At 44.1% G+C, this 23,211-nt stretch overlaps 1 protein-coding gene across 10 annotated transcripts in view; it reads left to right on the top strand.

Annotated features, from left to right (window-relative positions):
* Positions 1-23,211, top strand: part of SGMS2 (sphingomyelin synthase 2) — a 221,479-nt gene that overhangs the window by 93,879 nt on the left and 104,389 nt on the right. For 5 of the 10 annotated variants that reach the window (XM_033956405.1, XM_033956378.1, XM_033956396.1 and 2 more), the window contains one exon: positions 1,114-1,156. The exons of the other annotated variants lie outside the window; for them this stretch is intronic. The gene's annotated coding sequence lies outside the window, so the exon portion shown is untranslated. The remainder of the gene's footprint in view (positions 1-1,113; positions 1,157-23,211) is intronic. 10 annotated transcript variants of the gene reach the window in all.

The following is a 23,211-nucleotide window of genomic DNA, read 5'->3' as shown; positions in this document are numbered from 1 at the left end:
ATGGCAACTCCACTAGTTAAGAACATAAGAGCATAAGAATTGCCGCTGCTGGGTCAGACCAGTAGTCCATCGTGCCCAGCAGACCGCTCACTCGGCGGCCCTTAAGTCAAAGACCAGCGCCCTAACTGAGACTAGCCTTACCTGCGTACGTTCTGGTTCAGCAAGAACTTGTCTAACTTTGTCTTGAATCCCTGGAGGTTGTTTTCCCCTACGACAGACTCCGGAAGAGCGTTCCAGTTTTCCACCACTCTCTGGGTGAAGAAGAACTTTCTTACATTTGTACGGAATCTATCCCCTTTCAATTTTAGAGAGTGCCCTCTCGTTCTCCCTATCTTGGAGAGGGTGAACAACCTGTCCTTATCTACTAAGTCTATACCAGTGGTCTCAAACTCGCGGCCTGGGGTCCACATGTGGCCCGCCAGGGACTATTTTGAGGCCCTCGGTATGTGTATCATAATCACAAAAGTAAAATAAAATAGTTTCTTGATCATATGTCTCTTTAGCTATAAATTACAATATTATTATTCAGACTTAGTTAAAAGGAAAGATTTATAAACTATAAAGAGTTTTACCTCATGCAAAATTGTCATTTCTTTAATAAGACATTAACTATTTTTTCTGCAGCCCTCCAAGCACCTACAAATCCAAAATGTGGCCCTGCAAAGGGTTTGAGTTTGAGACCACTGGTCTATACCCTTCAGTACCTTGAATGTTTCAATCATGTCCCTCTCTCAATCTCCTCTGTTCGAGGGAGAAAAGGCCCAGTTTCTCTAATCTTTCACTGTACGGCAACTCCTCTAGCTCCTTAAGCATCTTAATAAGGCCAGTGCTGGGAAGACTTTTATGGCCTGTGCCCTGAAAATGGCACGGACAGATCAAGATTAATTATGCATATCATATATCATATCATCATCATGCTATGAGTTCATCTTGTTGGGCAGACTAGACGGACTGTGCAGATCTTTATCTGCCATCACCTGCTATTTTACCTAAAGAAATTTAGAAAGACAGCTTTTGTTTGTATTTTTCCACAGCTGATGTTCCAGGATGGTGGCTGTAAATTCATTGCGAGTGACGGTTCGTTGTGTTTTGTTTTGGGTTTTTTTTTTGCAGTGGAGAGCTTTGGTTCATGGATGAAGAAAAGATTTACAAGAAAGTAAGGAAATTAAAAGTAAAACATTGCAGTGGTAAAAGATGTATATGTACTGAATGGCTGCCAGCCAATCAGAAAGGTTCCATGGGCTGTTCAAGGTGCATCACTCTTAAAAGAAGCCCTTGAAAGGTACACTTGAAGACCAGATACGCAGAATTGTTAAGATGTTCAGGTGTGTGGATGAGTCCAGAGGGGTGGCCTAGTGGTTAGAGCTGCCGCCTGGGCACTCCGAAGTTGTGAGTTCAATCCCGGCCTGCTCCTTGTGACTCTGGGCAATTCACTTAGCAGTCCATTGCCCCCGGTATCACAGCCGGATTGTGAGTCCGCCAGGACAGATAAGGAAAATACTTGAGTACCCGATTGCTATTCAGTGTATTGCAAACCGCTTTGGGTAAATCTCTTCACGAAAAGGCAATTAATAATATCCCACCCTTCGTCATCGGCTGCTGATCTGCCTTCCCCTACTTCCCTTTTAACTCCATTCTCCTCCCACCAATGTCATGGCAGATTGGCTTGAAACATCAGGTGCTCTTAAAAGATCCAAATAAAAGGGTCATAGCTTTGAGAGCTCCTTCAGAACAGATAAGTTACACTGCCCTCTTCTGTGCAGATGGTAATGTGTGTGTGTGTGGGGGGGGGGGGGGTTTTGAAGTCCTTTCTATTGTGAGCAAAATGTGATTCTCAGGTTATGATACTATTTTAAAATGTCTTTTTATATTCATGCAATTTTTGATTGACGTACTACTGTGCTGTTGGAACACATCAATGAAAATGAATAGAATGGGATAAAACAAATTTGAAAATCAAAAATTCAAAATAAACTAAGCTGAGCTACAATTGTAACTAAACAGTGGCAGCAAGCAGTGCTTCTGAAGTTAACGTGTTCACACCAGTAGTGGATTGGAAGCCTGCACACCACCATTTGTGTCGCAAATCTGTGAAAAGATGCCAAGTCTTAGGGCTCCTTTTTAAAAGCCGCGCTAGCGGTTTTATCGCACGCACCGGATTAGCGCACGCTAGCTGGCAATCTACCACCTGCTCCAAAGGAGGCGGTAGCGGCTAGCGCCTGCGGCAATTTAGCGCACGCTACTCCGCGTGTGAAGGCCCTAACGCGGCTTTGTAAAAGGATCTCTTAGTGCACGCTTACATGAGAAACAAGGCAATAATATCAGTTGGGTTCTATTTATAAGATACAACAATTTGTTAATTGAAACAGGATATCTCTGGCAAATGAAATGATAGAAAGATGTGGTTTGTTGCATTTGAATTGGCATCTTCTTGATTACTTAGCCAGCTGAATAACTCAATTTCTAAGACTTTTATTTTATTTTTTCTTTACTAGTGCACAAATGCCTGATAAATAAAAGTGTCGAGGCAAGACAACAGATGACTTATTTTAGACCAGGGATTCTCAACTCAGTACTCGAGAGAGGTGTCAGGTCAAAACCGTGGAAGACAAAGGCGCACGCCGACAACTGAGCGCAGCGTGGAGACGCGCGCCAAAGAAAATAACTGTTTTTAGGGGCTCCGACGGGGGTGTGTGGGGGGGAGAACCCCCCCACTTTACTTTATACAGATCGCGCCGCGTTGTGGGGGCATTGTGGGGGGTTTGGGGGGGTTGTAACCCCCCACATTTTACTGAAAACTTCACTTTTTCCCTAAAAGCAGGGAAAAAGTTAAGTTTACAGTATAATGACAATCCAGCGCTGACAATTCAGCGCAAGCAGAAGCGCGCGGGGGGAAAAATAATTTTTAAAGAGCTCCGACTGGGGGTTTGGGGTGGCAACCCCCCACTTTATTGGTTAGTGTTCCCGCTGCAGTTGCAGGGTGGTGGGGGGTGAAACCCCCCACATTATAGAGAAAACGGAACTTTTCCCGAAAAAAATCAGAAAAAGTTCTGTCTTCGCTATAATGGAGGTTTCCAACCCCTGAACCCCCCCTCCAACAGCAGCGCGAACACTAGCCAATAAAGTGGGGGGGTTGCCACCCCAAACCCCCCGTCGGAGCTCTTTAAAAATTACTTTTTCCCCCGCGCGCTGTCTGTCTTGTCGGCGCTGGATTGTCAGCGCACTGGCGTCTTGCGCGCCACTGACTATGAACCTAGAATTCAATCTGCTTTTATTATCATTCAAAAACATTTAGGGCTCCTTTTATCAAGCTGCGCGCGACGTTTCATCACGAGTGAACCCCACGCTGGCCTAAAAATTACCGCCTGCTCAAGGGAGGCGGTAGCGGCTGGCGCGGCCGGAGGTTTAGCGCGCAGTATTACACACGTTAAACCGCTAGCGCGGCTTGATAAAAGGAGTCCTTAGTTGAAGATTAGTCCACGATGCTTCTGAAAGTATTTGATGGTCCTCAAAAGTATTTTGTGATCCTCGAGTATGTCACTGTAGCATGACTTAAAGCACTAACAATTCTGTCAGAGCAGGAGCAGTGACAATTCGGGGTGCCACTCCGCCACAGAATCATTCACTTTCAAGCAGGCTGAGGTGTTTCCCTTGTAGTGGTAATAGGGGATCGCTGCTTATTCACTACAAAATGATATCCTGCAGCTATCAGTCTCAACCAAGATCTAGAAGACTTTGGCTGAAGAAGCCTTCTAGAACTGAAATGTTATAAAAACATGCATAGAAAAAAGATAGACTTTTTATTTTTTTTGCTTTGCTTTTGAAATTTTGCTCTAAACCAATAGGGAATTCATGACTTGAAAGGGGCAGTTTTGTAACTTGGTGCTTCCAGTTAGCAGGCTGATGCCGAATGCTGAACGCCAAGTCTATAATGTAATGTAATGTAATGTAATTTATTTCTTATATACCGCTAAACTCCGTTAGGATTCTAAGCGGTTTACAGAAAATAGACAATAGTGTGCATTAAAATTATAAGTAATATAGGTTTACAGAGAAATATACATTAAAGGATACAATAAAAATAAGATAAATAAATAAAGAATAGGTACTTAGAAATTCTCTTACTGTCCCGAAGGCTCACAATCTAACTGAAGTACCTGGAAAAATAACAATTAGTTGAGTAATAAAAGTAAGAAATAGAAATAGAAGAAAAAATAAGAAAATAAACATTCTAACAAGACTACATTGATCTAATGACTTTGAAAGGTAGAAAAGAAGAGAGATAGGAATAGCTGCAGAAAGGAGGAACCGTTGAGCAATAGAATTTTGGAGAAATTTAAATGTTAAAAATAAAACAAAACAAGGGGCAAATCAATGAATGAAATTAACAATAAAACATAAACTGGAAAAAAAAGTGAACATATAAATCAGAACAGTCGGATTAAAGTCCAGATTGAGATGACTTCACTGCTGGCATCTGTGCACTAGGATAGTACCTATATGCTAACGTATTTATTTATTTATTCATTTTTCTACACCATTCTCCCCTGTCTGTCCTGGTGGGTTCACAATCTATCTAATGTACCTGGGGCAATGGGGGGATTAGGTGACTTGCCCAGGGTCACAAGGAGCAGTGTGGGTTTGAACCTACAACCCCAAAGCGCTGAGGGTGTAGCTTTAACCCAGGGGTGTCAAAGTCTCTCCTCGAGGGCCGCAATCCAGTCGGGTTTTCAGGATTTTCCCAATGAATATGCATGAGATCTATTAGCATACAATGAAAGCAGTGCATGCATATAGATCTCATGCATATTCATTGGGGAAATTCTGAAAACCCGACTGGATTGCGGCCCTCGAGGAGGGACTTTGACACCCCTGCCTTAACCACTGTGCCACACTCTCCCCCTGACTTGGTGCACCAACGTTTAGACATGATCATTTATGCCAGGTTAGTGGCAGGTGTAAATGAATGTGTCTAAATCAGTGGTCTCAAACATGCGGCCCGGGGGCCACATGCGGCCCGCCAGGTCCTATCTTGAGGCCCTTGGTATGTGTGATCATAATCACAAAAGTAAAATATAACAGTTTCTTGATCATATGTCTCTTTAACTATAATTTACAATATTATTATTAAGACTTATCTAAAAGGAAAGATTTATAAACTATAAAGAGTTTTACCTCATGCAAAATTGTCATTTCTTTAATAAGACAGTAACTATTTTTTCTGAGGCCCTCCAAGTACCTACAAATCCAAAATGTGGCCCTGCAAAGGGTTTGAGTTTGAGACCACTGGTCTAAATGCTCCATGCATCATGTATAATTTATAGTATTCTGTAACATGCATATGCATTGGAGACATTCCTGTGCCCCTCCTGTGCTCTACCCACATGTACACCCCTTCCCAGCTTTATGGATGGAAGCGATTAATTGCAGGGATGGGTGGGGCTGGAATGGATCCTAGCAGGTATGGGTGGGTATGGGTTGGATTCCAATGGGAATGAGTTAGGATAGGTCAAATTTCTGTCCCTGTGCAACTCTCTGATAGCATCTGCTTCTAGCAGAGTTAGAAGTTCATCATGAAGTTCGTCATGATGTCCGCCGGATTTACTTAAACATGTTTGCACTTCGTCTGTGTTTTGAAAAGCGTCGAGATCGGGGCTGCATCTGGAGGGCATCTGCGCTTGCAAGGATTTGTCACTGTGATGTCACACACATGCATATAATGTAATTGTGTCGCATCTGTGCATTGCCAGATGCTCTCCAAACACAGCCCCAAAGAGACGAGGTTTGTGTGGGGCCAGAGTTGGGGGGAAGAACAAAGCAGGGCTGGGGGTAGAATGGGGCGGGGCCACATGTCTTCTTTATTTCCTGCAAAAATCTGGTAATTCTATTTTACAAACCAAAGCCCACCCACAGGCTGGTGGCAAACCTCACAGTGCCTTGCAATACACTTGAGCCCAGGAGGTTTCAATAAAAGTCAGTACATCATATGAGAGAAAAGGACAACTTTAGCTGAGAAAACCATGGCTGATTGCTTTTCTACAAGACGTAACTTTTTTCCAATCCCAGCACAAGGACAGCTTCTACCAAAGAGCATAGCTTTGCACCTTCACACGCCTAATAAGTTGCTAAAAAGCCAGATAATCTCTCTCTCCCTTTCCCAGCTTTAGAGCTGCATTTATCTTTGCACTTTTTTTTTTTTTTTTGGGGGGGGGCAGTAAGGAGAATTTAAAGCTGATAATAAATGTATGCAACCAAAGAATTGAGTATTCACATATCACATATCCAAAAAGCTGTGGTTTGGGCTCGAGTTGTGGGCCTCCAAGTTTTATCTAACATCCAATCCTGTTAGCACATTACACTGTGGCAGCTGAAGTGTGTCTCTTAGATTTTGCTTTCCAAATATGTATTTACAATATACAGTATATCATAGTTTTGTGTTTGCTTTTCCTCTATGAGATCATTAAAAAATTAAAAAAAAATTAAATTAAATTAAATTAAAAAAATTAAAAAAAAAAATACTGGATTTCTGTATTTACTAAAAAAGAGAGAACATATGCTAATAACCATTTTGTGAAACTCAGAGACTTGTGGGGCATCAAACACAGTCATAATCCCACCTATATAATATTATTGAGCACACAATGCTGTTTGGATTTATTAAATTCTATTCATGGTAACTGTAAATAGTGGCTTGAAGCCAAAGAAAGCATGTACTGCAACACACAGCTTACTGTCCCTCCTCTTATCTCTCTCTCTCTTTTTTTTTTTTTTTTTTGTTTTCTCTCTCGCTTCTCGCTCTCTCTCACTTTTCACAGCCAGTAGGTGGGGGAGGAAGGGAAGGTGCAGGGGCCCAAGTCTTAACAGTTTCTTTTGCATGGCATTTATTTATTTAATTTGCTTTCTATCATACATAATGCACAGTTACAGGTTATGATTTGCCATAAGTAAAGTACAAGTTTACGATACAAGTTTTTATCCTAACATGACACATACTATTTATTTATTTAAAAATTTATATACCGCATACAACTGTGCGGTTTCCATGCCCACATACATAAAATCCTGTTTCCCTCCGATTATCACAAATAACCAAGACATGTCTAAACATCGCTAATCGTCCCTGTTATGATAGATAGAGCACAAATTCAATCACTTCAGAAATACAAGCAAGCTTTAAATCATACATTGATGTCAGAAAAATTCTAAAAGACAATGATCAACTGAAATATATCTTAGGGGTCTAATACATAATATACAGTAACTGGGACGAAGTTAAATAAATTGTAGGGAATTCAAACTGGCAGGAAACAGCGAATCCAAGCGGTGAATGCCATTCCTTATCCTAAAGTAAATGTTTCCTATCCATTTAAAGCAGTCCTCAAGGGCCACAACCCAATTGGGTTTTCAGCATTTCCACAACATAGTAAATGACGGCAGATAAAGACCTGAACGGTCCATCCAGTCTGCCCATAAGTTATAATCATTATAAAATACATGATTAGATTAACTTGTCTCTTAATATGCACAAGATGGATCTGCATACAAAGAAAGCAGATAATACAGACAAATCAACCTCATGCACATTCATTGCGGAAATCTTGAAAACCTGACTGGATTGAGGCCCTCAAGGGTCGTGGTTGCCCACTCCTGATTTAAGATGTATTATTAGTTATATAATTAGTTAACTAATTATAACTAATAATTTTTGGTGAAAGAGGAGGAGAGACAGGGCAAGAGAAAGAAGTACTAGGAAGAACAAAGGGACAGATTCACTAAACGCACTGATCGTGCTCCGACCAGTTTGCGATCGTTCCCCGACTCGATTTTTCCCCGACCCGATTCACTAACCTTGTGGCCGATAAATCGCCCACCCGATCTGATCCGCCCATTCAAATAAGGGGAAATTGCATGCATAAGTAGGAAGGCAGCGATTCACTAAACAGAAGAAGGGTCACCGATTGGGCTTGCCGATCCGAAGTGAAGCGACTGCTGAGGATCAGTCACTTCACTTCCTTACCGACTCTCCTGCCCTTTAAAACCACAGGCTCACAATGCTTTTAGCAGAATATATAAAAAAAGCGAGCCCGTGATTTTAACCCAACAGTGCCCCTCCCCAAACCCAAAAAATGCCCCCTGCACCAACGCCCGTCACTGTCGCAGCTGCCATCAGGCCCGGTTCCCCCGAAAAAAACCAAGAAAACAAAAACAAACTCTGGGCAAGACACTACCCACCCACCCCCCCCACTTCCCCACACGAGCAAATGAAGTCAGGAGGGATGCCAACTCCCTCCTGCCATCGCAAACCCCCCATCACCATCAGCCGGACCTGGCCCAGCTAGGCCCACCCACCTGCACAAACCTTTAAAAAGTTGGGAGCAGGAGGGGTGCTCAGTCCCTCTTGATCCAGGCCTCCTCCTCCGAACTGCGGTCCAGCCGATGGCGGTGGGGGGTTGGCATCCCTCCTGCCTTTGGCATAGATTTTGTCTTCGGCGGGGCTGCGTTTGTGTGGAGGAGGGGGCATTTTTTTTGGGGGGAGGGGGTTCTGGGAGGGAGGGGGCTTTTCTTTTTTTTTTAATCGAGCAGTTATTTTGCATGCGTAATACATGCAAAATATCTGCCCAATTTAAAAAATAAAAAAAGCCAGCAGAAGCCCTGACAGCAGTAACAGGAGGCTGCTTCTCATATCACTACTGTCAGGGCTCTGCCCTGACTCAATCACTTTTGAGTCGGAGTTTGCATGCAAATGATTTGCACCTCCGTGCAAATCATTTGCATGCAAACTTGATAGTGAATCAATTGCTGTTTTAAAATCAACCAGGAATTGGCCAACAGCAATTGACTCCCTATCCTTTAGTGAATCTAGGCCAAAGAATGCAAATACAATTAGAAACATGCTTTACAGACCTAGAATTGCTTGGGGTATATGAGTGCATTAACAAGCACATAAACATAACACCTGTATGTATGGAATATGAGGGTAATTCTATAAAACGGGTGCTAGCCAGGGCTGTAGTAAATTACAGATGCACCATGTGTAACTTGTCCACCATCCCACCAAAAGAAGGAACCCCTCAAGTGCACCCACCTCCCTCCCTTCCAAGCTCCCCCCCCCCTCACACACACACACACCTCCCCTTAGGCCTCTTAGGTATAACTGATGGATGCCCTGGTGACCTAGGGTAGAACGGGCAGTAGCAATCCCCAGTCACTGATGCTCATTCCAGCTCCTGGTTCAAAATGGTGACCGCAAAAAGCATACACCTACTTTTGGAGGAGTGGGGTGCATCTAAGGGACAGGTTCCTTGCACTACAGCACTAGGTCATCATGGAGGCCCAGCAGTGATCCTGGGCCTCCATGCTGTAGGGGGTCCCAAGCCTGCCTAATTCTGGGGGACCTAAAACCTCCTGGTGGCCCCCTTCCAAATTTCTAGCTTGGATCTCATCGTGTTTAACCATTCCAGGTCTTCTCAGTCATGCAGGTTACCAGTCTCACTTCCTGCTCTAAAGTACTCTCTCCTGAGCACTGGATCTGAACCACCTCTTCTCCTCGTAGGAAACTTGTAGCTTTTCCATTAAGCTTAGCTAGCTGCCAACAAGGAGGGGTGCACCCCGGATTGTCCCTGTCTGAGTCCCTTTTTGAGCTCCTACAGCCCTTCCTGCTTCCTTGGACTCCTTTGGAGGAAGGAAGATGCCCAGTCACTGCTTGCAACTTTCCAAAATCCAGGAAAACACCCTCCCCCCCTTCTGTCCAAGACTGGCAGGCTGGTCCATCAATCCCTGCATGACTTTCCAAATGGAAGGCAAAATTAGGAACAGGGAGTCCTGAATGTTCCCCTGGGTGGATACAGAGCAGTGGTCTCAAACGTAAACCCTTCGCAGGGCCACATTTTGGATTTGTAGGTACTTGGAGGGCCTCAGAAAAAAAAGTTAATGTCTTATTAAAGAAATGACAATTTTGATGAGGTAAAACTCTTCATAGTTTATAAATCTTTCCTTTTGGCTAAGTCTTAATAATAATTTTGTAATTTATAGCTAAAGAGGCATATGATCAAGAAAATGTTTTATTTTACTTTTGTGATTATCATATATAATAAAACGCTAAGCGCGCATGCACACTTACGCCGCGTGTTCCCTGATCTGTTGTGGCGGCACGAGTGCGCAAGCACGCCAGACAAGCTTCCCTGCTCTCCACCTCACAATACGGCGCTATGGGTCGAAGTGTCTTTAGACGCTGCCGCGGCAAGGCAGTGCGGAGCGGCGGCTGCCGGGAGGAGGCCGCGGCTGCTTGAGGCGAAAGGCGGTGCGGAGCGGCGGCTGCCAGCCACTAGCACCCCCTGCCCTCTTCGTCGTGGCTCAGGAGAGACGTGGCAGTGCAAGGCCTGGACGTCACCGCTGCACGATGCGACGCCTGCACGCTGCAGTAGGGACTCTAGAGGAAGTGGCTTTAAGTGCAGACACCAGCTCCCCGTGACACGGCAGAGGCCCCGCACCAGAGTGAACTCATGCTGCCACCCAGAACTCCCCCACCTCTGCTGACCCTTGCCCCTGCCTGTCCCACAAGGCACCCCTGGCAATCCTGGCCCACAATAGTCGGCCCAGACCCAAGGCAGAGGAGACACTGGAACACCAACAATGCAACAGGTACTCTAATGATGCTGGATGGGGTGGAAAAAGGTGGAAATAGGAAAGTGAAAATGGGAATATTGGTAGGTAAAAAGAAGGCAGAAGGGCTACTGCTGGACAGGGGGGAGAGACAGAAAGAAAAGACAGAAAGAAAGGGGGGCTGGGAGAAAGAAAAAAAGACACACATACAGAAAGAGAGAAAGAAATGCCTAAGTCTACACATCTATTCTAGCACCCGTTAATGTAACGGGCTAAAAAACTAGTGATAAATTTACCGAGGGCCTCAAAATAGTATGTGGTGGGCCGCGAGTTTGAGACCACTGACATAGAGGGATCACTGTGGTGTTACACTTGTCTTCATGCTTAGGCTACTTACTTGAATTTCTCATGAGCATCAATACTACAGCACTCATCCCGTCCCCCAATTTACACTGATTGATAATGATGAGAGGGAGGAGGCAAACACGCTTTAAAAAACAAAAAAAAACCCCAACTTGAAACACTTAATATCTTGTTAGAAATAACATTTTAAATTGTTGCAGAGGCTTAGGTTTGGAAGTCTAAATATGGCTTAATTGATGGAAAGCGCACAATTTAACTAATTAGGGAAAGCTGCAGAAAATTAAAACTTATAATAATGCATCAAATAGAAACGAGACAAGAGGTGGGTGGAAAAGGGGCAGGGAAGGTGGCACGCAAAATAAAACAAAGGCTTTCTCAATTGTATTCTGAAATCACACATATGACAACCAGCTGCCAGCCTAACTTAAACCGAGAAATAAGCAACGTTTAAAAATAAAAATTCCTCAGAATTAGCAGACTGCATTATCTGATCAGGCTGTGCAGGGACAAGCCTGTTCCTGACATTGATGCTGGAGAAAACTGGACACTGAACAATAGACCTCTGTGATTTTAAAAGCTCACATGTTGCACCACTCTTTTGATAAAATTATGCCGGTCCATTGAAAAGGATTATAATGTGAGAAGTGGCTTTTTTGCTTGTATAACCTGTATTGTACAAAAAGGTATTCTATTAGGTCTTAAGGTACCTTCTTTGTCTCTGTAGCTTTACTTGTTGGTTCAGGGGTCTGTTCAAAATTATGGATTATGAAAACTGGCAGTGATAGGTCCCGAGGTTCTTGCATCACCCCTGTTCAGAGAATTTCCCTAGCCTACTGTCACAGAGTTTGAGAGAGATAGTGAGTGGACAGAGTCCTTTTATCAGCTTTTATTTCCTTAAACGTAAACAGAATGCACAAGTTTTTATTTTTTTAATCTGGGAAAATATATTTTGACTCAATTATACTGTATGTGTGACACACAGTGGCAGAAACTAAAAGTGTGCTTGAAGAGGGCAAATGCAAATGGTGTGGTGCATCATCCCTCCTGTTGCTTTACCACTTTTGTCCTTCCCACTTCCATGATTCCTTTCCATCTCTACCCCCTTTTACAGATTCTTTTCCATCTGTCTCCCCCACCCCACCCCCAACTAATGTCTGGCTTACCTCTCTTCCCTCTAGGAATTTTCTGGCTCTACTTCCTGTCCCTCAGGTGACTTGTTCTCCATATCTCATCTTCTTAAATTCATATCGGCCTCCTTGTTTAGTTTCTCTGCATCTTCTCCTCCCCTACCAGGCTCCTCTTCATGTCTCCCTCTACCTCTTCTTTCTCCCATTTCCCAGCATTCCTTCCCATGTCCTCTTCTGCTCAGATTCCTCTTGATCTCCCTATTCCCAGAGAAACCCCCCCCCCCCCCCCCCCGGTTCCATTCAGTCTCTTGGGATAGAGTAATGTCAGGCCTAGGATTACCATATGGCTCCAGAGAAAGGAGGATGGATTGAGACATCCGGGTTTTACTGCCGTTGCTTTCAGTGGGAATAAAACCTGGATATCTCAATCTGTCCTCCTTTTTCTGGAGCCATATGATAACCCTAGTCAGGCCAGTAGGGCAAGGACATGATGCTCTCTGTCCCCCTGCTGTTCAATCCTTGGTAACCAATAAAAGCATTGGAGACAAGGGGGCACCACTGTAGAGATCGTTGTGTGTGCTTGGAGTGCTTCCACATTGCTGCTGAGGTGACTGCCAGGGAGGGGTGGAGGAGTTCTGGCCTTTTAAATGTGGTAGTGTTTGGTATAGCTCTTAACAAGGAGGTATGTAAGTGGCTGCTCTAAATGCAAGACATCTTTGTAATATAGGGAAAGCCACTTCTGCCAGTATGTGTTCAGTATGATCCTGAAACATATGGATGCAGATTATAGAGGCAGAGAGACATGTTAAAACTGTGTGCATTGGGTCTAGGTCTGCAGGTCCATTTAGCTCGCAATAATTTTGCTTTAAAACTTGTCATGCTACAAAATATTTGCACCCGACTTTTCTACAGGTGCTTCTGTGCTGAAAAGGGCACCGAACATTGAAAAAAAAATAAATCAGTCTCTGTTATTTTCCTGTCTCAGCCTGAAGAAGCCTCTAGAAATGCAGAAAGCTACACAAACTTTTAGCCACATGGAGCCAGAGCAGTTCTCAGAAACCTCTTTACGTGGTTTGAAAGGTGCCATTAGGCAAGGATATGAAATAGTCTAGGCCAGTAGTTCTCAAACCATTGCTGTAGGGAATCCTTCAACCTTGTTCTCCTTATCCTTTAGGCCTCTTGCCCCACCCCCAAATCACGATCACCCCTCTCAAAATAATTTGGGTACATGGGCCATTTGGAAACTGCTTACCGTCCCTACTTGTTAAAGTACTTCCTCCTACTTCTCTGAACCGGAAGTTGCGTCAGAGGAGAAGCTTCCGCCCACACATGCGACTGCAGGCAGGCAGGCTTCGTCGGCTTCAGTAAGTTTTTTTATGAAAGCGCCATGAAGGTAAAGGGAAGGAAGGGAGGGAGATAGATTTGGCCAGAGGGAGGGAGGGGACTGCGCACGATCAGTGACTGCGTGCCTTCCCTCCCTTAACTGCGGAGACAAGGCCATTCACCGCTCCATGGGGTGGTGGATGGTCTTGTCCCCGTGCCCGCAGTGAGCACTTTTTCCCCCCACCATTTTGGCAGGTTACCCGCTTGCTACCCACGGGTAACTGCCATCGTGTCATTCTCTAATTCAGATCAGTACTGCCAGAGCCTTCATGAGGTTTGGAGAATCCCCAGCCCAAGAGCTCTGCTTTTTTCTTCTTTTCTTTTGATGCAGTTTGACTGGTTGAGCAGGCTGCCTACTCGACAAATCAAACTGCATCAAGCAAAAAGTAAACATAAAAATAAAAAAGCAGGCTGTAGAGCTGGGGATTCACTGAATCCCCTGAAAGCTCTCACCGCACACCATTGGAACTCTTTATTATACTACCAGCTATGGACTTTCAGGTCTTAGAACCTTGAAACAAAGGAAGGCCCACTGTGTACAGTGAAACTCAGGCTTGGTCAACCTTGCTCCAGGAGTGTGTGACTCCTGTGAAAAGTTTAGCTTAAAAGTGAACTGCCCATCTTCATTTTCTGCAGACATGCATGCACTCTGCCGTTTTAGGACAAGGAAATATCTGAGCTTAGGCTGCAGCCCTGTTGCAGCTTGGAAAAACAAAAGCACCTTGGAAGGTGTAAAGAAATGATAAGGTATTAGTTTCTCTAGATTGCTCTGGGTTTTGATGTGGTTTGCTGGAGCCTGTTATGTAAGCAGGTTTCATTTTACATTGAAAAACCAGTTGGGACAGGCTCGTTGAAAAATCAGAATACAGGATGTGGCTGAGAAAGGGTTAATGTTTTCATGCCAGGAGTACTGTGCACTATTGCTTTACACCTTTTCCAGTGAAATCAAAAAAGCACGTTTGTTTCACTCAGGAGTCAGTGCCAAAAAAGGCACAAAAGCTGGAAGATAGAAGATGAGTTGGGGAAAGGGCAAGAGAGCGCTGGTGGTTATGATCATTTTTGAGTGTTTATTGGATAAACACCTATTTTCAATATTTTTTTTCATCAGGGTGTGTGATCAGGGTTTATTGGCTAAAATCTCTAGGTATGTTACATTACATTACATTAGTGTCTTTTATTCCACCATTATCTTGCAGTTCAAGGCGGATTACATAAGAGGTTATCTGAACATTTCCAGAAGAGTTACATAGTTGAGCGGGTTACTTCGGGGGATTGAAATGCTTCCTGCGGAGTTAGTTTGTCTTGATGGATTTCTTGAATAGCAGGGTTTTTCTTTCTTTTCTGAAAGTTTTGTAGTCTGGTGTTGTAATCAGTAGATTGGATAGTTGGTGGTCAGGTTTTGCTGCCTGTCTGGACAGTAGGCCATCGTACATTTTTTTTTTGCATTTGACGCCTCTGATTGGGGGGGATGCGTGAATGGTGTCTGGGTTCTCTTTTGTCTGGTTGTGGTAGTTCGGATAAGGCGGTTGTTCAAGTAGACTGGGCTGTCTCCATTCATGGCTTTAAATAGTAGACAGTAAAATTTGGAAAGTATTCTTGCTTGTATTGGGAGCCAGTGTGAGTCGAGGTATGCAGCGGTAATGTGGTCGTATGTCTTCAGCGAATAGATCAGTCTCAGGGCTGTGTTTTGTACTGTTTTATCATGACTGTGGGGCAGGGGAGAAAGAGGATGTTGCAGTGGTCTATGTTATATTTGTCCCTCAAACTCAGTATTGATAGGGCATTATTTTATGAATCAGAGTTGTTGACCAAACAGCCATATACAACAAGGCTTTCCAAACCATCAGTCCCAAACCAGCCCAGAAGTATATACGGTAGGTATGTTATTTTTATGCACCTTGATGGGGTCACCGGCATCACTGTAGCCATGACCAAGTGGTCACATCCTCAAAAGATTTACTGTATTTTCTCGCATATAACGCGCGCGTTATACGTGGTTTTTACAAACCGCGCATACCCTTGCGCGTTATACGTGTGAGCGCGTTGTATAAAATTTTTTTTACATAGTTTCCCCCCCCGACGCCCGATTCATCACCCGGAAGGAGCGCTCGCACTCCCACCCCGAAGGACCGCTCGCACCCCCACCCGAAGGACCGCTCGCACCCCCACAGCCTCCCCCCTTCCCCCATGGAGAAGCTGTCTACCTTGTTTCCGGATGCCAGCCCAGCTGCTTCCTCTGCCGGCGGTCCTGCCCCTTCTCAGAGCCCTGTGCTGCGCTGCTTCCTCTTCAGGCTGTCCCGCCCTTTCTCTGATGTCAGAGAAAGGGCGGGACCGCCGGAAGAAAAAGCAGCACAGCAGGGCTCAGAGAAGGGGCGGGACCGCCGGCAGAGGAAACAGCTGGGCTCGCTGGCATCCGGAAACAAGGTAGACAGCTTCTCCATGGGGGAGGGGGGTGAGGCTGTGGGGGTGCGAGCAGTTCTTCGGGTGGGGGTGCGAGCGGTCCTTCGGGGTGGGAGTGCAGCGCTCCTTCGGGGTGGGGGTGCGAGCGGTCCTTCAGGGTGGGGGTGCGGGTGCGTGCGAGCGGTCCTTCGGGGTGGGGGTGCGAGCGGTCCTGCGGGGGGGGGTGAATCGGACGTCGGGGGGTGGGGGGGCATCAGGCTTTCAGGGTAGGGACAGGACTTCAAGGAGGAAAGGAGAGTCGGGGCGGGCGAAAACAGAGTCAGTGTCTCCAGAGGAGAGTCGGGGCGGGCGAAAGGAGAGTCGGGCAGCATGCGCGGTATACGGGTGTGCACGGTATATAAAAATGTATGTACATAAATATGTGTTTTTTGCACGCTATACCCGTGTGCGCGTTTTACACGGGTGTGCGTTATCTATGTGAAAATACGGTAGTAAGCTCTGATTATACAATGCACAACAGCTAGGGCCAGCCTTATGTACCAACGAATGATTGTGTTTCTATGTAAAAAGCCTCACTGTGGCCCAGCATTCCATCTCCAATCTTGGGCCTACGTGGGCTTTCTCTATTCTTCAGAGTAGTTGAGAGTCTAGGTGTATGGCTGATATTTCAAAAGGTTATTTAGCATCAGATTCATCTTCTCATAAACACAGAATAGAAGAAAAGACTGAATGAATGGAGCCCTGCACAGGATATGTATATGGCTGTTTGATCAACAGCTCTAAAAGATACTACTTCTAACACTAGGGGTGTCTAGACATGGGATCCAACTCACCATTGCGATGTAGTCACTCTTCCAATTGCAATAGCAACAGAAGTCAAGGTGGATTGGCACTGAGCTACAAGAAAAAAACATCCTTAACAAACTTTGGGAGATTTCAGTTACTCTTATTAGTCTGTCATATAACATTTGTAGGTATTATATTTTTCCATTCTATTCCTCCCCCTGAAAAAAAAATCAGTTATTAAATTATTAGAAGCATTGCAAAACTTGTTAAGAAATTTTTTTTGTGTGGTAGCCTTATAATTATAGTATAGCTGAAAGCAAAAGATTGATTGGTGGGTGATGAGTGGGATATTCCAGACAGGAACCTTGTCAAGGCTTGAACATGTTTTGAGTATTTTGCAACATGTTTGCAAAAAAACTTCCCTGTCAGATTTTTGCCAAACAGTTGTCTCTCTTCCCTGTGTACTGCTAAGTCATTTAGGAGGAATACAGAAGGCTGGCTTTTATTTTATGCCTTTCACTGAAGGTATAGGTAGAGAATGAATGAGGTAAATTTTCAGTGAGAAGCAGTTCAAAAGGTTATAAGAATATTTTATTCATATAACGTTGTTGATTTTCAGCAGACTATTCATTCAAGGCCTTGTGCTCAAAATGCCACCAAAACCTTGTAGCACACAAAGCAAAAGCCCAATTGTTCCACAGTCAGAGAACGGAGATAAAAAAAACAAAAGAAAAACAGACTGTGGAAAGCAATGATCTTGATGAGGCGTTTATTGTGACAAAAATAAAAGTATCCAGCCCACCACTAATCCCATCATGTATTGAACATACCAGGATCCAATTGTTTGCACGTTACTCTTATTCTCCTGTATGATTGTACTTTCTTTTAGGACTGTCCTATTTTTTTATAGTGTTCCTTTCTTTTGTTTTATTGAATTTTGTGATGTAAAATCGCTGATAACTGTTATAAGATTTGGCAGGATATCAGATTTTAATAAACATAAACATATTAATTTTAGATATGCTGTGACTGAACGGGCTAGAATTCATATGTATAAGTGCTGCTAGGTTTATTAAAGAAGCACTGAACATGCATAGCAGCTGCTGCCAGCTGCATAAGTGCTTTTAAATATTAGGCCCAATGTTTCTGAAGTCTTTACAAACCTTAGGCCAAAGGGACACCTGGTGGGCCAGTCAGGGCCTTGGAGCACAATATGCATGGATTGTGCAGCTCTGCTTGTCTACCTATAAAGGAGATCAGCAAAAACAATGAAGTCAGCCAAAAAATGGGATGAAGAAATAACTTTATTGAACCAACTAAGAAGCAGGGAGAAATCTGGGGCAGTGGCTTGGGGGGCAGGGAAAGAGAGAGAAAGAAAGGGGGGCAGGGAGAGAGAGAAAGAAAGGGGGGCAGGGAGAAAGGAAGAAAAAGTTAGACTCATGGAGGGACAGAGAGAGATGTTGGGTGGGGAATGGATTGAGGTCTGGAGGAGAGGAAGCATGAAGGAGACAGAAAGAAGGGAAAAATATTGGATGCAGTCAGAAGGAAGTGCAACCAGAGATTCATGAAATCACCAGCCAAAAAGGTAGGAAAAATGATTTTATTTTATTTTCAATTTAGTGATCAAAATGTGTCTGTTTTGAGAATTTATATCTGCTGTCTATATTTTGCACTATGGCCCCCTTATACTAAACCGCGATAGTGTTTTTTAGCGTCGGGAGCAGTGTGGGGCATTCAGTGCAGCTCCCTGTGCTAAAAAATGCTATCGCGGTTTGGTAAAAGGGGAGGGGGTATATTTGTATATTTTTGTATAGTTGCTATTGAGGTGACATTGCGTATTTTAAGTCATCTGCCTTGTCCTCTTTGAAAACCCCCCTGAATATAAATGATAACATTTTCTCTCTGTACAGTGTGCTTTTTTTAATTTTATTGTTGGTTGATCATTTTGATTTGGTCATTTTAAAAGTACTGTATATACTCGAATATAAACCGGGATTTTTGGTCCAAAAAATGAGCCCAAAACTGGGAGTCCTGGTTTATATCTGGGTCAACACCCCCTTCCAGAATTTTTTTTAAGGCTGCTGCCGCCGCCAGGCTCTTCCCCCCTTCTCCTCCCTGCCATATCATACCTCTGCTGATCTGTGGTGGAGGTGGAGGTGCAGCGGGTCCTCTGCTGATCCTTGGTGGAGGTGCAGCGGGCAGGGGCAAGCTTTTCAAACTCCTGCTCCGCTGCTAACCGGCTGCGCGATCAAATTTCCTCATCTGAGCGGCACGAGCAGCAGCGTGATTTGGTGCTGCTTCTCGGCGCTCAGCAGCTTCCTTACTGGCTCCGCGAATTCTCGGTTAGCAGGCAGGAGTTTGAAAAGCTTGTGCCTGCCTGCTGCACCTCCACCATGGATCGACAGAGGTTTGAAGATAGGGGGGGGGGCAGAGGGCAGAGTCTGACAGGGGAAGGAAGGAAAGGTGCTGGGTGCAGAGCCTGATAGGGGAGGGGAGGAAGGAAGGGTGCTGGGTGCAGTGCCGAGGAGGGGAGGAAGAAAGGATGATGGGTGCAGTGCCTGACAATAGATGAGAGGAAGGAAGGGTACTGGGTGCAGAGCCTGACAGGGAAGGAAGGAAAGGGGCTGGGTGCAGAGCCTGACAGGGGAGGGGAGGAAGGAAGAGTGCTGGGTGCAGTGCCTGACAGGGGAGGGGTGGAGGGAAGGGGGCTGGGTGCAAAGCTTGGCAGGGAGGAGCTGGGTGCAGAGCCTGAGAGGGCAGGACACTTATATTTGAGTCAACCATTTTTCCTGCTTTTGGGGGAGGAAAGGGGGTCTCGACTTATATTCGGATCGACTTATATTCGAGTATATATGGTAGCTCACAAGCCAAAAAAGTATTGGCACCCCTGTTCTAAAGCATAAGCAGGGAATTGAAGAGTATCACTTTGCTTCTTTTATAATATACAAATATCATCCTAAACAACAGTGTCAAATATTTAGGGAAAAAAAGACGATATTGTAAAACTCGGTCCATATTGGGTCTTCTAATCTAATCTTGTATTTGTGAGTCGCACAAACCTATACAAGCTCTAGGCGACTTGAGGAAAGGAAAGGGAAAAGGAAGGGAAGGGTTAGGGTGGAAGGAAGGAGAGGAGGGACGAAGAAGGGACAGGAAACTTAAAACTTGAGTGAGTTAAATCGGGTCAGATGCTTAAGAAGATATTAGGGGGATTAATTGTCAGAGTGAAATTTTCAGTTTCTTTTGGAATTGAGTATGGTTGGTTTCCGTTCTTATAGTCTCTGTGAGGTTGTTCCAGATTGTGACTCTGAGGAAGGTGAACATGGATTGGAAGATTCTTTTGTACTTGAGATTTTTTGTCGAGGGGAGGCTCAGTTGGATCCTTTTGAGAATTCTGCTTGAGCTGGTCCATGCGTCAGTTTGATGAGAGGGACTGCTGAGTTGCTGTAGATGATGCGATGTATGATGCTGGCAAATTTGAATTTTATACGAGCCGTGATGGGTAGCCAGTGGAGTTTGCGGTATGTTGAGATGGAGTCGTATTTTTTCAGACTGAAATTGAGTCTTACTGCAGTGTTTTGAATGAGTTGCATTTTGTAGGAGAGGGTGGTGTTGATTCCCAGGTAGGCAGAGTTGCATAATCCAGTTGGGATAGAATCATCATCTGGACTAGTGATGCTGGTGGAAGTATGGCCTGATGAGTCTTAGTTGTTTCATGGTGAAGAGGGCTTTCTTTCGAAGATGGACTACTTGAGATTCCATGGATAGTGTGGAGTCTAGTATGCAGCCTAGTATTTTTGAGGTTTTTTCAACAGTAAGTATGCTGCCCGATTGGAGCGTGATGCTTGTTGACGCTGTTTGTTGGGTATTGTGGAAACAGAGGACTTTGGTTTTGGCGGTATTTAGTTTCAGTTTCTGAGCGGTTGCCCATGTTGGATTTTCTCTATATTATCACAGATTTTCTTGGAGGTGTTAGCATGATTTTCTGCCACGGGAATGAGGAGTAAGATATCATCCGCATATGACATTATGCTTTCATCTTCAAGAGAAAGCCTCACTCTGTTGAAGAGAATAGGTGAAAGCGGTGATCTTTGCGGAACTCCACAGAAGGCCCTCCGGGTGTTGGAGTAAGTGCCGTCTTTTTTGACAGTGAGGAAGTCTGTGAACCAGCGCAGTACTGTATCTGTTGCCCCTATGTCAGAGAGTTTTGTTAGGAGTAGTTGATGATCAACAGAGTCAAATGCTGCAGATATGTCGAATTGAAGGTCTTAGTTGGTTTTACTAAAGTTGCTCCCTCACCCCACATTTTGGCTGACGACATAGTTTTTGATTGTCTTCTTGACATTGTGCTGATCATTCCCTCTCCTGATTTACCTGTAAAGGAGAGCCATTCTGAAATGCCTATGCAATGACATAAATAACTCTCACCTTCTGCTAGGACAAATTATTGGAGGAAAAGTCCATAATTGTTGTTAAGACATGGGGGGAAGCCTCTGTTTTCCCTGAATCGGTAGCATGGAATGTTGCTACTCTTTGGGTTTTGGCCAGGTGCTGGTGACCTGGTTTGGCCACTGTGAGAACAGGCTACTGGGCTTGATGGACCATTGGTCTGACCCACTAAGGCTATTCTTATATTCTTGTGACGTATCCATAAAACAGCAAGAACCAGATTTACTAACAGCTGCAGGATAGAAGTGAGTCAATTGATAGAGCTTATTTAGATTTTCAGGAGGAGTGTGTGGCGCAGTGGTTGAAGCTACAGCCTCAGCACCCTGGGGTTGTGGGTTCAAACCCCGTGCTGCTCCTTGTGACTCTGGGCAAGTCACTTAATCCTCCATAGCCCCAGGTACGTTAGATAGATTGTGAGCCCACCGGGACAGATAGGTAAAATTCTTGAGTACCTGATTATAAAACCGCTTAGATAACCTTGATAGGCGGTATATAAAATCCTAATAATTTAAAAAAAAAAGTCCTTCTGAAAGACTCCTGAAAAAATAAAAATCTCTTAAAATAGGAGACAACTTAGGCGCCTGTATTTCAAAATGATTGGTGGTGCCAAATACAATTCAAATGACCTCTATCTAGACTCAGTGAAGGAGCAGTAGGCTAATGTGGACAGGAAACTAATTAGAGGATAAGAAACAGTAGAGCTAAATGATCAATATTTCTCAATGGAGAAAGCCAAATAGTGCAGTTCCACAGGGATCTGCACTGGGTCTGGTGCTTTTTAACATATTTATAAATGATCTGGAAATGGGAACAACAAGTAAAGTAATTATATTTGCAGATGGCACAAAACTATTCAAAGTTAAATCACATGTAGATTGTGAGGAATTTCAGGTGGTCCTTGGGAGGCTAGAAGACTGGGCATCAAATTTTAATGTAGACAAGTTCAAAGTGATGCACATTAGAAAGAAAAATCCAAACGATAGCTCCATGATGCCAGATTCCACATTAGGAATTGCCTTCCAGGGAAAGGATCTCGTTGTCATTGTGAAGAACGTGTTGAAATCCTCAGCTAAATGTGAGACGATGGCCAAAAAAAGCAAAAAGAATGTTAGGAGGTCTTAGTAAAAGAACAGAGAACAAAATGGGACACCCTTTTATCTATTCTGTTAACCACCTCTGGCTTCTTTCCTGGCCATCTGTACTGGCACTAAGCTAGGAATGGCATTAAATTGAAACCCTAAAGCCCAAGGCAAAGTGGATTGTGAGGAAACCTCTTTTTCCTTTAGAGCTGTGGTCTCAAACTCAAACCCTTTGCAGGGCCACATTTCGGATTTGTCGGTACTTGGAGGACCTCCGAAAAAATAGTTAATGTCTTATTAAAGAAATGCAACAAGCAAAAAAACAAAAGGAATTGACCTTTCCAATGCAAGCAGTGTCTCACTTCTGGTTCACCACACAATTGTTTCCCACGTACTCACCTTTATAGGGCCCCCAGGGACCCCTGAAGAAGACTTTTTGTCGAAACGCGGACCGTGTTGGGTCCTGTATCCCTAGCGGACTAGGTCCTTTAAGGCTCTTATGTGGATGATTTACTTTTATGTGGATGGAATTATTTTATGTGGATGATTTTAGTGTACCTTTGGAACTTTGATACTTTCAAATAAAGTCCATTTGGGAACATCGTCACTCCACAGAGTTTTTTTGGTTTTCTCTTTTATTAAAGAAATTACAATTTTGCATGAGGTAAAACTTTATAGTTTATAAATCTTTCTTTTGGCTAAGTCTTAATAATAATATTGTCATTTATAGCTAAGGAGACATGTGATCAAGAAGCTGTTTTATTTTACTTTTGTGATTATGATAAACATACCGAGGGCCTCAAAATAGTACCTGGCGGGCCGCATGTGGCCCCCTGGGCCACGAGTTTGAGACCACTGCTTTAGAGGCTTTGGGATATTAGAAGGTGCTTGATGGGGGTGGTGGGGAGAAGGGGAGGCGAGTTGCAAGTAGCCTGCTGACTTGTACTCCTTAGTTTATCTTCTTTCACTATTGTAGGATTTTATTTAAATTGTAAAGTGCTTATCTGCACTGTGCAACTGAG

This window comes from Geotrypetes seraphini, chromosome 1, assembly GCF_902459505.1.
Source record: "Geotrypetes seraphini chromosome 1, aGeoSer1.1, whole genome shotgun sequence".
NCBI lineage: Eukaryota > Metazoa > Chordata > Amphibia > Gymnophiona > Dermophiidae > Geotrypetes > Geotrypetes seraphini.
Note: the sequence above shows the minus strand (reverse complement) of the source record. Positions and strands in the feature narration are given on the sequence as shown.